The 7,596-nt window shown below is 52.9% G+C and overlaps 1 non-coding gene across 1 annotated transcript; it reads right to left on the bottom strand.

Moving 5' to 3' along the window:
- Nucleotides 1–6,144: 6,144 nt before the first annotated feature.
- On the bottom strand, nt 6,145–6,243 carry LOC112621995. The gene has a single exon (XR_003118903.1). It is a non-coding gene; the product is annotated as a small nucleolar RNA U13 (small nucleolar RNA).
- Between the last annotated feature and the right edge of the window lie 1,353 nt (nt 6,244–7,596).

Genomic DNA, 7,596 nt, shown 5'->3' with positions numbered 1-7,596 from the left:
AAAAAAAAAAATAAGGTACTTTGCAGATGTGATTAAGTTAAAGATGGGGAAATTATCCTGGATTAGCCAGGTGGGCCCTAAATGGCATTGCAAGAGCCCCTATAAGAGGGAAACAGAGGAAGACTTCACTACAGAAGAGGAGGCCACGTGACCATGGAGGCAGAGATGGGGTCAGTGCGGCCACAAGCCCAGGAACGCTGGCAGCCACCACAAGCTGGGAGGTGTAGGGAAGGACCTTCCCCAGAGTGTCCAGAGGGACCGGCCCTGCCCACACCCTGGTTTCAGCCCAGGGAAACTGATTTTGGACTTCTGGCCTCTTGAACTGTGAGGGAAACTGTTTCTACTGTTTTAAACCACCCGGTTTGTGGTCCTTTGGCACTGCTGCCATAGGAAACTCCTATACCCTCCCCATCCCGCGGCTGCGAGCCAGCACAGCTTAGATCTGTACATGAGACTCTCTGGGTGCACACCCTGGGGGAGAGCCCCACAGACAGAACCGCCACTGCCACGTCAACCTCTTGGCTTTCTGGCTCCAAATTCTGGCTCTCGGCTCTTACTTGAACCAGAGCAAGAAACACAAAGAGAAAACTGACTTCTAACAGCATCAGCATCTGTGTGAGGCAGGCAGACCCTTGTACTTGTAACTAACAGAAGAACAGATCCCCAGATGGGGAAAGGACTGACTTATCTGAGATGTACAGGTGGTTGCTGATGCTAACACTGGTGCACTTCCCCCTGGCATTGTGCAATGTATTTGTCTTGCACTTGTGGTTCGTGATGCCTGCGTGCAGGGAGGAGCCCACCCAGGGCGCGTGGTCACGGGAGTGCCTCTGAGAGGTGGCTTGGTCATTGCTTGGCATTTTGTCACCTGTAAACCCAGGTCAAGAGTCAACGTTGGCTGGGTGGCAATGGGGTTGTTGTCAAGAATACTGATATGGTTTGGCTCTGTGTCCTCACCCCAATCTCACCTTGTAGCTCCCATAATTCCCACATGTTGTGGGAGGGACTCCAAGAAAGATGATTGAATCATGGGGGTGGGTCTTTCCTGTGCGGTTCTCATGATAGTGGATGGGTCTCATGAGATCTGATGGGTTTAAAAATGGGAGTTTCTCTGCACAAGCTCTCTCCTGCTGCCACCTACATAAGATGTGACTTACTCCTCCTTGCCTTCCACCATGATTGTGAGGCCTCCCCAGCCATGTGGACTGTAAGTCCAGTAAACCTCTTTATTTTGTACATTGCCCAGCCTTGGGTATGTCTTTATCAGCAGCATGAAAACAGACTAATACAAATACCAAGGGCAGCAGCGTATCTCCAGAGGGTAGCAGTGTCCAGAATGTGCGAATGGAGTTAGCCTCAGGCCATATCACCACCTCCACAGCCCAGCATCAGGGAACCACATCTTGGCACCTGCCATTTCCCCAGTGAGAACATCCTTCATCCAGATTGTTATGTCACCAGCGTCTCCTTCCTTCATAATTGCACCCAATGCCACCTTCTTCAGCAAGGCCACTTAGAGCAAACCACTGCATTTTAAGAAAGGCCAAGATCATGGCTAGTGATCAGATTGAGCCTATGGCATCAAGAGGATGGGGGTTTGCACCAGGCTCTGCCCTCATCAGTCCCTAACCTTCTCTGTGCTACTAGATGTGAGCAGGGAGACCAACAGGATGCACGTCCTGAAGTCAGATGTAATTCACAGAAGGCCTTGAGCACAGGGCTGGCAAACAAGCAGTGCACAGCGGGCATCAGTCATCACTGCTGTGTCCAGCTAACTCCCCACTGAATACTCAGGGCTGGCTGGGCAGCCTCTGGGATGACCCTCAGTGATCGTCTCTCGAGATTTCCTTCCTTGTGTGACTTCTTCCTCATGAGTGGGGCTGGACCTGGTGACTTGCTTCTGATGGACAGAATGCATCAGGAGTAATGGAACATCTCTACCGTAGGTTTCAAAAACCTCTGACTTCCTTCTTGCAGGTCTCTCTCTGGATGGCCTTCTCAGCTTGCTCACTTTGGTAAAGCAAGAGGCTGTGTTAGATCCACATGTCGAGGAACTACAGACAGCCTCTGGCTAACAGCCAGCAAGGAACTGAGACCCTCAGGCTCACAGAACTGGATCCTGCCAGCAACCATTAAGGAGCTTATAGAGGGCCCTGCTTGCTTAAAACTTCAGAAGACTGAGGGCACCACCCACTCCCTGGCTTCAGCCTGGAGAGAGGCCCCGAAGAAGATTCAGCCCAGGTCAGGCACTGTGGCTCACGACTGTAATCCAAGCACTTTGGGAGGCTGAGGCAGGGAGATTGCTTGGGCCTGGTGCAACATGGTGAATCGCCGTCTCTACAAAAAAAAAAAAAAAAAAATAGCAAGGCGTGGTGGTGCACACCTGTAGTCCCAGCTACTCGGGAGGCGGGTCCCTTGTTCAAAAAGCATGAAGTCTTTACAGATGGCGACAGCCTCTCGTTGAGCCCAGGAAGAGTCACCTGAGCCGGGGAGGTGGAGGCTGCAGTGGGCCAAGACCGAGCTGAGGATGGAGACAGCAGGGCTGGGCCGCTTATCCCTGAAATACAACTGGGCCTGTTCACAAATAGCTGCTTCACCAAGACCCTCCAAGTGCTCCCCATGGGGGCCTTCCCACCATCCAGCAGCTGGAGTGGGAGGTCCCGGCCCACAGGTGTCCCTGGGAGCCCACTCCAGCACATGGCAGTGTCCATCTGGCTGGTCAGTGCAGGCTGCCACAAGTGGTGAGTTATTACGCATCCTACCCTGGTTAAGCAAAACAGCCACAAAAACGTCACCAGCTCTGCCAACCTGCGATGACTCCCACCCCATGTTAGACACACCCAGTTTGAGAACATCCCATGTGTGTGAAGACCCAGTCTGACTTCTGCTCTACACCTGGTCCCGTTAAACCTATTGACAAATGGGAGAAGACAGCCCTCCAGGGTACATGTTCAAGCTGGTTAGGGGGCAGAGGGCAGGGCCTTGGGCCACGCACGGGGGGCATGAGACCTCTGTGGTTTCCCTGCACGGCTGAGTGAGCACTCAGGGGCTGTGGTGCCGGCTACAGAGTCATGGGGTTGGCACCTTGTTCCACTGGTCTAACCCCAGGCAAGCCCACTGGAGACAGCCTGCAGTGGCTGAATATTTGAGGAAAAGAAAATCTGGCCTCTATCCCAGCTCTGCCACTCATTACTCATATCAGTATTTGGGAAAGTCCCGGAACTTCACCAGGCAGAGCTCCTGCAGCTGTGAAATGAAGACAATTGGCTCGCAAATCTTTCCTGGAACCGAGCCCCACCTGAGGCAGAGGAAAACCAAGTTGCATCCTGATTCGTCTCCTCAGAGTGGAAACTGTCTTCGAAGACGTCTGTGTGATCTCTGAAGGCTGTGGAATATAGTCATTCTGTTGCATAAACTGTCCACATTTGCTTTAAAATAAAAAGAAAAGCTTGGCCCCATGACCTTGATACTGAGAAGACGTCCAGTTTGGAGGCTCGTGGTGGGGTTTCCCCAGGCTGGCCCCACACTGCCCCAGGCTCTTTCAGCCCAGCCCTTCTGTCCCTCCCTTTGGGACAAAGGTTGAAGGGAAGGGTCAGGTGCTCAACAAATGTCCCATCCTCCACTCTAGTCTGTAACTGAGGGGTCAAGAGGACTACTCCCTGGGTACAAGTCCCAGCTCTGTCGCCACTGGCTGTGTGACCTCGGGCAAGTCACTTAACCTCTCTGTGCTTCTCTTTCTTCCCACAGAAAACAAAGACAATAATGACATCCACTCAGAGAGTTGTTGTGAAGCTTACATGAGCTGCTATGCAACATTCTTAGAGCCAAGCCAGCGGGGGGAGAACGTTCAGTAAGTGTGGTGTGCGTTTTGTTCCCTCTTCCTCCAAAATCTCTTTCCCTCCTTCCTCTCCTGTCATCACTGCTGCCTTTAAACTCAGAGTCATTTCTCTTCCAATTTTATTTTACTTTTCCCCAATTTTCTTGTCTCCTTACTTTCTCACCCTTTTTTTTGTTGTTGTTCTATTTGTGATCTGAAAATGACCCCCGGGGCTGGTGCTCTATATGGACAGCCTTAGGGTCACACGCCCTTGATTGCTGGGCCCCAAGTCCAGGAACATGGCCTTCCCAGTCATCAGGAGCTGACCTCGAACCCTTCGAGCAGCGTAGGGGCACATGGGTGAGAGGGAGGGGGCCATAGGGAGGGGTGGGCACGTCGGTGAGAAGGAGGGGGTGAGAGGGAGGGGTGGGCACGTCGGTGAGAAGGAGGGGGTGAGAGGGAGGGGTGGGCACATCGGTGAGAGGAGGGGTGACCTCCTCCAGGAAGCTTCCTTTCTAGGGAGATGCAGGGAATTGGGGGCAGGCAATACTCAGAGATCATCAAAATATACCACTAAGTAATGTATATGTTCGTACGTAGTGCGGCTTATGTGTGCATGGAGGCTTGGCACACATTGTCTCTAAGTGGGCTGTACTACATACAAACATATACATTAAAACAGTGTTTTAGCACGGAAAATCCTTATTTATATATGTAGAATATCACTGCCCTGGGGAGCCAGGAGCATCCTCTGCCTTCACCCATTCCCCAGCAGCCCCTTAGCTCCCCAGCCCCAATAGAGACTAAGGGGTGGTGGTCAGGGGGGCAGGTGTTCACGCTGTGATGTGAAGTGAGGGGGTGCAGGACCCAAACCCACATACTTTGTCTCATGCTTTAAAACAGCACATACTGCCTACAGCCAACACTGAAAAGACACCAGCCTGTTACAAGAGATTTTCTCTGGATGTTGGAATTACAGGGGCGATTAAGCTTTTCTCTGTCTTTTGAAGTTTCAGGACATTTCAGGAGGAATATGTATATATAGGTTTTGTGTAAAGAACCAGAGCCAGTGAGTTCATACCCACAGCGCTGACACTGCCATGGCAGCCGGGACGCTGTAACTGGGGTCTCTTGGCTGACTTGGAGCACCACAGGCTGGGGGCATGGAAGGGGACAATATGCAGAGCCTGGGACCAAAGGGTAGAAATGTGGACTTTATCACAGGGGCCAAGGGGCCAGTCGGGGTGATGCAGGGAGGGCGGGCCATCCCCTTGGGCACAGTGTGGCTACATGGGCAGTGGCACTCAAGAGTCAAGGAAGGAAGACCAGGAGAAAAGGAGGGAATGGGACTCTTGGCCCAAACCACAGTGGGCAGCCCCCAGGGGAGCATTGCCAGCCTGCATGGGGTGACGTCAGAGACTCAGTTGTGGGGAACCCTCGAGGCCTGCCCTGCCGTGACGACCTTTGAGCATAGTCTGCTCGGCAGTTCCCTTAAGGACTCAGCAAAGAGGCTGCAGCAACCACCCCAATGTGAGAGGCTCCCACGCAGCTCCAACCTGGAGTCTTTCCCTCGGCCCCATCCCAGCCCTCCAAGAACCTCCTTCTCCCCCCAGAGCCAAAACGCCCCAAGACGCCATCCATGCTGCTTGTTTCATGCGCCCCCAGTGCAAAAACTGGAGCAACAGTGCAGGTTTTGGAATTTGCCCTGTTTGAGTCTTTTCTCTTTTTTTCTTTTTCTGGTGTGTGTGTGTGTGTGTGTGTGTGTGTGTGTGTGTGTGTATGTGTTTTTCTTTTGAGTCGGAGTCTCTCCCTGTCACCCAGGCTGGAGTGCAGTGGCACAATCTTGGCTCACTGCAAACTCCGCCTCCTGGGTTCAAGCAATTCTTCAGCCTCAGCCTCCCAAGATTACAGGTGCGTGCCACCATGCCCAGCTAATTCTTATATTTTTAGTAGAGACAGGGTTTCGCCATGTTGGTCACCATGTTTCACTCCTGACCTCAGGTGATCCACCCGCCTCGGCCTCCCAAAGTGTTGGGATTACAGGCGTAAGCCACTGCACCCAGCCTGAGCCTTTTCTTTCTTTCTCTCCTCTCTTTCTTTCCTCCTTTCTTTTCTTTTCTTTCTTTCTTTCTTTCTTTCTTTCTTTCTTTCTTTCTTTCTTTCTTTCTTTCTTTCTTTCTTTCTTTCTTTCATCTTTCTTTTTCTTCTTTCTTTCTTCTTTCTCTCTCTTTCCATCTTTCTCCTTCCTTCCTTCCTTCTTTCTCCTTCCTTCCTTCCTTCCTTCCTTCTTTCTTTCTTTCCTTTTTTTTCTCATTTCTTCTTTTTCATGTTGGACAGGTAATGTGCCCAGTAGCAAGGTTTGAGGGAGGCACATCCTGCCCAGGAGGATGAAATCTCGGTCGTCCTGTTGATGTGCCACAGGGGATCTGTTCGAGCCTTTCCGTCCCTGGCTCCCTGCTTTCCACTCTGCAGTCCCCTCCCTGGGAGCTGGGGCATCCTTCCTGCTTTCTCTTCCTCTCCCACCTGACCATGGTCCTGGCTTCTGAGTGAGGGAAGATCTAGAATCCCTTTAGGCCAGTGCACGACGAGCCATATGATTTGAGGGGACCCAGTTCAACACAAACATGCGGGTCCCTTGCTCAAAAAGCATCAAGACTTTGCAGATGGCAGCAGCCCCATGTTGAGCCCAGTGCCCAGTGCCAGGTCCCAGCCCAGGAGGCTGAACTCAGGCCAGGGGCTGGCCCTGAAGGAACAGGGAAGAGAGGGGTTCAGCTGCCTTGGGGACTGGGGTGTCCCAAACAAGTGAGGACCAGCTGTGCCTGCCAGTTCAGAGCAGGCACAGAATAATCACCCCGGGAGTGGAGGCAGCAGCAGGATTTGGACCAGGTCTGGAGGTTATTTTCCTTAATCTGCAAATGAGGAACGTGAGGCCAAGGATAAAGTTAAGTTGGTGCAAAAGTCATTGCGGTTTTTGCCATTACTTTCAATGGCAAAAACTGCAATGATTTTTGCATCAACGTAATAAAAGCTACAACCATCATCTGCCGACAGCCAGGCCTTGCGTTTTCTTTGTAACCCACCACAACCCTATGGAGGGCTGCTCCCATTATCCCATTTTACAGATGAGGAAACTGAGCTGCTACAAGTTGCCACTCCCAGAAAGAGGCAGAGCTGGGTTAGACCCCGGCTCCAGGCTGACTCTGAAGCTGGTGGTTCCGCCTCCCACTATGGTGACCTTCCAGACCCCCCCCCCAACCCCCCAGCCCCGTCCCGAGGCTCCGATTCAGTCTCTTCCCCTCCTCAGCCCCTTTCCCAGGCTACAGGCAAGCTCGGGCTGCCCACCCAAGGCCTGCGGGCAAAGACTGGAGGTGCCAGGCTCCAAGCGGGCAGTGGGGCTGGGATGGAGCTGTGTGCAGGGCGCGTGTCCAAAGCCCCTGCACAGTGGGTGGGGGCCAGCCTCAGGCCCTGCAGGCCCTGGTTGAGCGGAGCAGGCACAAAGGGCCCTGTAACCTGAGCCTGTTGACTTTGGGGAGGAGCCCAAGGGAGCCCAGGCCTCACACACCGCCGGCAGGGGTTAAAAGCAGGCTGGCCCGGATTCAAAGCGTGTTGAAGCCTGACCTGAGATACGGGGAGAAGACAGCAGCAGCCCCGGGCTTTGTTCTTGGGATGTTTTGGATCGGGATTTCTCACTGTCTCCAGTTAAGGAAGTGTGGGGCTCTGCGTTCTTGAGGTTTCACAGCTATTCCCCGGGAGGGTGTCCTCTCCTCCTCGCCCTTCCC

Source organism: Theropithecus gelada, chromosome 3 (genome assembly GCF_003255815.1).
Source record: "Theropithecus gelada isolate Dixy chromosome 3, Tgel_1.0, whole genome shotgun sequence".
Lineage (NCBI taxonomy): Eukaryota > Metazoa > Chordata > Mammalia > Primates > Cercopithecidae > Theropithecus > Theropithecus gelada.
This window is presented reverse-complemented; position numbering and strand designations above follow the sequence as displayed.